The 7177-nt window shown below is 37.5% G+C and overlaps 1 pseudogene; it reads left to right on the top strand.

The window, feature by feature from the left end:
* Positions 1-3300: 3300 nt before the first annotated feature.
* LOC122797687 lies at positions 3301-4192 on the top strand (annotated as a pseudogene).
* Positions 4193-7177: the final 2985 nt, after the last annotated feature.

The raw sequence follows: 7177 nt of genomic DNA, 5'->3' as shown, positions 1-7177 counted from the left end.
TGATTTCAAAAGAGCAAGAGAGTTTTCAAGGGGAGTGGGAAGTTTGTATTCTGGTTCTATGGACTACAGTGGTATGGCCAATAAATTAAAATAGTTGAAAGGGAGTGATTTTGCAAAATGATAATTTTGTGCTTACTCACAACAGCCAATGAAAGGTGAGAGAGAATGACATATGTGATCAAATTAATATAAGGGGCAGGCATAATGCAAAAATAGATTCACTGGTGAAAGAATGGTGTCAGGTCCCACAAAGTCGCACCAATTGGTTCTGATGAAGTCTACTGCATGTAGATGAAAGCACTCAACCTGAAGTTAATATTATAAAAAGTGTGATTTTTGACCCAGCCTTGGTGTGACTTTGTGGGACCTGACACCGCTCTTTCGCCAGTGAATCTATTTTTGCATTTTGTTTGGAACTGGTTGGGTTTCGCTGGTGTATTTTGTGTGTTATAAGGGGCAGGCAGCTAGAAAGACAGCTGAGCTTAAAAACACATCGGTGCCAGAGAATGTTGGGAAAACTTAATTTCTGTGTGGTATACAAGAGACACAGTATGGTGTCTTTCCTACTTTAAATCTGCAATTAAAAGCAGAATAAAAGTAAAGCACAGTGTAAAGAAAGCAAATCACAATATACAAAGTAGAAGAAGGCAATAAAGTAATGCAATATTCAAAAAAGCAAAATCAAACTAACCTTTCCCTCACAGCAAGTTGTGGCAGAGTCTGGGTGAGCTTTTCCAGTAAGGCCTTGAAATGTTTTATTTTACCCCTTAAATAGAAGGTTTAATTTAATTTCTAGCTCTATCATCAGTTCACAGATAGTTAACCTGAATTGCCTTACAAGAGACACAGCTGTGGTCTCTGTCCTAGTTTAAATATGCAATTAAAAGCAGAATACAAGTAAAACACAGTATAAAAAACAAATAATATTCAAAATAGAAGACGGCAATAAAGTAATACAAAATTTGAGAAAGCAAAAACAAACTCACCTTTCCATCACAGCAAGTTCTGGATGAACTTTCCCAGTCAGAATAAAAAGAGTTTTACACCAAATAGAATTTATATTCAATCACTATATTTATGTGCTCAAATAAAAAACAATCCATTACGCATTCATTATAATTCACAGATGTTATAATTTCAATGATTCCTACATAAAAAAACATAAAATATATGTACCATGATATTAAAATCATTACATGTATGTGTATATGTGAACAAAAATGTATTTTAAAAATTACAAAATTCATGTTAAAAAATTAAACAGAAACAAACAAGTATTAAATGCTGATAAATTAAATTGTGTTTGTCCTGCAAGTTAACACACATTGTTCAAAGAAATCTTATTATTAAGGGCAGAGGACTAAGTGGCATTCAGCTTAAATTGCCAATAAGAATTTCTAGATTCAAGTAATGCCTCCCATTGACCATCCCTCTCTAATTAATGAACCTTTCCCAATACATAAAATGAGAGTGTTTTTTAATCCTTACTTTGTAAACTGGCAAACCAATGGATTGCTGGGGTCATGTTTCCTAATAGATTATGTATGTTCATATATTCTAATTCTAAGCTGATGCTTGTTTTAGACCCCTGCACTCACCACCCCAGAGATCCCCTGAATTCAGGAGAAAATATTATATCTAGAGAAGGGTAATGATCTCACGTTGCTATTTACCAAAACATGGAATTATCAAGGGAGGGAGAAAGACAAGGGGGAAGGGAAAAGGCACATAGCTCCACTTAGTGAAATTGAAACCCACCTAGTATATGTATTCAAAGGCTTTACATTTTTTACTGTAGTATTTTCAGCATTACTGAAGTAGTACTTGATATTTTCCAAAGAGATTTTACTTTTCTCCCCAGTAATAGACTCAACACAGTAGATGCTATTTTGGAGTCAAATTATTTATCAGAAAATTTGAGTTAGGTTAGTAACTTGGAGATTTGGTCATGTGGCCACACTCATGCATTGCTGTAGTACATTTAATTCCCCCTTGACTCCTCTTTGGCTATATTTGAGAAGCATTGTGAGTCACACTAAGAGCATTAGATGTTTCTAAGCTAGGGAATTTTTTTTTTTTTAATATTGTGTTGTTTGGTTAAATTATCCATCACATGATTGTAATATTCGGATTATGAAGCTCGATAAGGGTGGTGGAGTAATTTTGAGATCAATGGAATACATAGGCAAAATATACAATTTTTTGAAATACTGAGTATTTTGATATATCTTCTAGTTCCCTAAAAACTAGTAAATTAAAAGAAGAAAGGGGGCATATAAACCACAAAAACAAACAACAAGGCCCAACAGCCACCAGCACAAGAGGCAATAAAAAAAACTGAATAAATTGACACAAACTAGTTCTTTTCAAATATGTTTAAACTGATGTGAGTTTTATGTGGATTTATTCTGATGAAATTCTAAGAGTAAAAGAACAGAAGTGCTTAAGTACTTAAGTAAACGCTTAAGTATATCTATATATATATATATATATATATATATATATATATTTATTTATTTATTTTTTTTTTTGGGGCCAATTTGTGATTTCATTCAGTAAAGTATGGCCAGTGATAGTGATCCATACTTCAGTTTAAGCATTCATTCACTTCCCGATGAACTGCGAACTTTAACTCAGACTCTTGAGCAAGCTGTTGGTAAAGCTACAGATGTAATTATCAAAGTTCATCTACAACGGAGAATGGGAGGAGATGTTTTTAATGAAGTTTCCCCAGATGAGGAAAGATGTTATTGGAAAGGTAGGTCTAAGAGATGTGTTTAAGTATATCAGGGAGGCTGCATGTTTCAGTGTGTGTCAGCCTGGGAGATAGCTGTAGCGTAGTTGGGGGGTAAGTTAGGAAGGTATGCGTGTGTGTGTGCATACATGTCTGTATGTGTGTGTGCGTGTGTGTGTGCATGTCTGTATGCGTGCGTGTGTGTGTGTGTTTGTGTGTGCATGTGTGTGCATGTGTGTGTGCGCGTGTGTGTGTGTGTGTGTGTGTGTGTGTGTGTGTGTGTGTGTGTGTGTGTGTGTGTGTGTGTGTGTGTGTGTGTGTGTGTGTGTGTGTTTGAGTGTCCTTTGAACAAGGTCTGGATTTGTTGGTTTAGAGGATATGGTTAAATTATTATAGTAACATGTTTTGTTAATTATTTTAAGTTGCATACTGTATTTAAACTGCATTTAAGCCCAGTATACATGTATCCTGCTTACTTATTTTAACAATTGAGAATTTTGATATTTTTGGCTTTGTAGAGAAGTGTTCATTTGTGGAGCTGAAGAGAAATCACCAACCCTCCCAAGATGATTGAAACGCTTGGAGCAACAATAAATGCTATTGAATTCCTTGACCAGTTGCATGTTTTACTGGAACAAGAAGCAAAGTATATGCCAAACCTGTACAGCCTGAGGGTGATAGAGTCTGATCATGATAACTGTCTCTGTATGACTGCAAGACTGAAGGATTTTGAAGTTAAGGATCTCCTAATCTTAACAGAGTTCTTCAAATTTGGTATAGACAAAATTTCTGTAGCTGTGAATTTGCTTGATCGCTTTTTAGCTAAAATGAAGGTGCAGCCCAAGCATCTTGCTTGTGTTGGACTGGTGTGTTTTTATGTGGCTATAAAATAGACTGAAGAGGAGAAGAATGTATCACTAACGATGGACATGATCCAAATAAGCCAGTGTAGATTCTCTGTGTCTCACATGATGAGAATGGAAAAGATTCTGCTGGAGAAGCTGTGTTGGATGGTCAAAGCTGTCACTACCATCAACTTTCTGAAACTGTATTACCTGCTTGTACTTGAAAATTCATTATTTTCTGAGAGTGAAGATGTTTAATTTTAAGAGACTTGAAGCTCAGCTTAAAGCTTGCCATCGCCAGTTTGTTTTTTCTAAAGCAAAGCCTGCAGTTTTATCTTTCTCTATATTGGCACTGGAGATCCAGAAACAGAAGCTGCATGAGCTGACTGAAGTATTGGAGTGTTTGCAGAGGCATTCTGATATCAGCAATAATGATCTTCATTGCTGGAAAGAGCTGGTATCAAAATGCCTTGCAGAGTACTCCTCAGCAAAGTGTTGCAAACTAAATGCCCAGAAGTTTAAATGGATTGTCTCAGGGAGAACAGCTAAGCAGCTAAAACACAGCTATTATAAAACAGCTTGCCCTCCCACAATTCCAGAGACTACTATGTAAATCTAGGTATCTACAAGCATATGGCCTTTATTTTTTTTGTGTGTGCAAATTTAAAGGAAGACAGGAGTAGAAAAGCCAGAAGGATGTATACAGCCATTAAATTCGCCAGAGTACTGGGTTCACAAGAGAAGCAAGACCATCGAAGATGTTGCTGTTCTCACTGTGTACCTATGGAGTCATAGAATAGTGGGGGATTATCACAGCAGGATACATTTCAGAAACCCAACTGATGAAGTGCATTCAGGAAGCCCTTATAAAGCTGATGTGTATATTCATGATGCCTGAAAATCCTGTATTTGTATAACTAGACAAACACAGGAATCTGATTATGCCTCAGTGTTCTTGTTAATGAATTCTTATGCCAAAAGAAATGAGTATGTTCAAGTTGCTAGAAGGGCTGGAGTTTATTGTTTATATATAAAAAGGGGTGGCAGAGCCACCACACTTGCATAATGAAGTAGGTTTTGATGTGTAGACGAGAAGAGAATGGAAAGAAACAAGTGAAACTGCATACTAAGTGTAGGTGAATGTAAAGCAGTCCATTTAGTTAGAAATTACAGTGCTAAGAGATGAATATTGTAGTTTGAATGCTAATCTCTGCACTTTCTCTTACATTTGGCCTACACTACATTTTTCATAGTGTTTTGGGTTGTGGTGTATTTAAATTAGCTGCCAGAAAAAAATGTATTTTAAGCCATCAAGTCATCTTTTCTTTTTTTCCTTGCACTTTTATCACTTTTAATGTTTCAGAAATTGTAATGTATTGTTAAGAGACTGCAAGTTGGCTGGTATAAACAAAATGAGCTTTGTCAAAGCATGTGCAACTTCAAAATTAGCTGTAAACTATTTAGACTTGATCATTGAGTATGGTACTTGCTAGTTTATTGCCACGTTATATTGCAACTGACTGGTATACCCAAACTGATCCTGTTGCAGTATAGATTTTGCACGATTTCATTGATAACTGCATCTAGGTAATGTAATTTCTTTCTCAGGTGAAAATGCAGATGACTTTTGCAGATACTGTCCACCTTAACCTGGTACAAACTGATAGTATTTTAGACATTTGGCATTCTGGCTTTTTATTATTCTGGAAGACAGAACATTTTTCTGTGATACCCATGTGCAGTTACCCCTGTTAAGATATTTGTGTAGCAATATTATTAAGGCTTACAGATTATACATACAAAACAGCAAAAATAACCCCACATCTGTTTTTATCTCGCAATCCATATCTGTATAAAATAGGATAACTGTAAATTGTTGTCTAGTCCTTTTATTGGAAAGCTGCAATGTTTCTGTACATTTACTGTATTCACAAGTACTTGTTTTTGGTTACAGATTAGTCTGTCAAGTGTGCAGCGATTGCTTTGTGTGGCAAAAACACTCTCAGAAGAAAAAAAAACACTGTAGTGTCTTGTAACTTCTGTTTTCATTCTTTGTTATTCACAAAATAATTTTCAGGACTGGAATATTTGGTGCAACTGTGGTCTGTCTAGACTCAACAGATAAGCAGACTTATTTGTTGATTGTAGTGTGGTAATCTTATGTTTTTATGTAGTACGGGTTCTGATTTATAGATAAATCTGGGCTACCACTATTACATGATCCAGTAATAATATTTTCCAGACTCTTATAAATGAAGTTTGGATTTGGGTGATAAAAAGATTGTTTGATTTCTTTTTGTATTTTGTGGTTTAAGCATATTACATTTTCCCCTGGATTCTCAAAAGCTTGCATGGCATGCAAGATCGGTGCAGGAGCTCAAGCAGGCAATATGTTCGCCGTGCGATCCAGGAACAGCCTGCAGGGGCATGCATGAGCGTTCCTGCACTAATCTTGCACGGACGAAGCCCTTGTATGCAAATCACCCCAATTGCAGGGGAAATCCATGCAAATAAGGTGAATTTGTGATCCAGAAAGCTTGCGACCATCCGTGCAGGACTAGTGCAATCAGCAGAAATGTACTTGGTTAGTAACCGAATACATGTGTGCAAAATCCAAAACGGACCTATGACAGCCCCAAATAAATGCTGCATATCATTTAGTAAGCATGCCAATGGTCAAATATAAGGCCATTGGCATTGCAAATGTTCTAAAATTAAAAAAAAAAACAATTTTTAATTCCTATTAGCCGATCTCGGCTGTTTAAGCATAGGGCAGAGGCGCACAAAGGGGATCGGGGGAAAATAACAAAATGAACCTAAATTAAGCAGTCTAACTAAAATCAGTATTCTGCCATGCAAGTCAATGGCAGGCAGAAGACAACCTGGCCAGTGAGTAGCGGTTGCTAAGGGGGGAGGCTCAGTGTGAGACACGTAACTATGCATTAGCAGGCAATCCTATGCAAATGAGGGGAACGATAGTGAATCCCAGGTTTCCCCAGGATGTAAGGCAGGTCCCAACAGTGTAAGAGCATGAATAGCTGGGTGCAATCCTAGGAGGTAGGTGACATTATGGGGGGGGGTGTCAGGCATACTGTAAGTGGATTGGAGCCCTGTGGCCCGGGGTTGTTCCTAGCGTAGCACAGCTAAGCTAGGGGTGTGTCTAAACCTGCCTAGCAGTCATTACAAAGCCTAAGCGGGTGTGCGCGCTGCGCACCAAGTCATACAGGAAGAAAAAAGAGGTTAAACCAGGAAATAGAAGCAGTGTGCACATTTGAGCACTCTGCGCGGTGCGCACAAGGTCTGAAACAGGAAGGCAATGGGAAGGGAAAACAGCAGTAGGAAGGTAATCAAGGAGTACTAGCTTAACTGGCAGATAAAATGTATCAGAACCAGCCAATTACACAGGCAGTAGTCCAGCCCAGCCCAGAACACTACTATAAACTATGCAAACACCTACCCCTCCATTTTTTCCCACACTCTACACCACCAGTGTAAACAAGTGGGGAACTTTTAACACTCACAACTGCAAAATGTTAGGGGCTGCAATAGTTACCATACAACAACATGTGGAAGAGGCTGAGGGTGGTGAGGATGTGAA

The sequence above is a fragment of the Protopterus annectens genome, chromosome 3.part1, assembly GCF_019279795.1.
Source record: "Protopterus annectens isolate FY-2018-M chromosome 3.part1, PAN1.0, whole genome shotgun sequence".
Taxonomy (NCBI): Eukaryota; Metazoa; Chordata; order Ceratodontiformes; family Protopteridae; genus Protopterus; species Protopterus annectens.
Note: the sequence above shows the minus strand (reverse complement) of the source record. Positions and strands in the feature narration are given on the sequence as shown.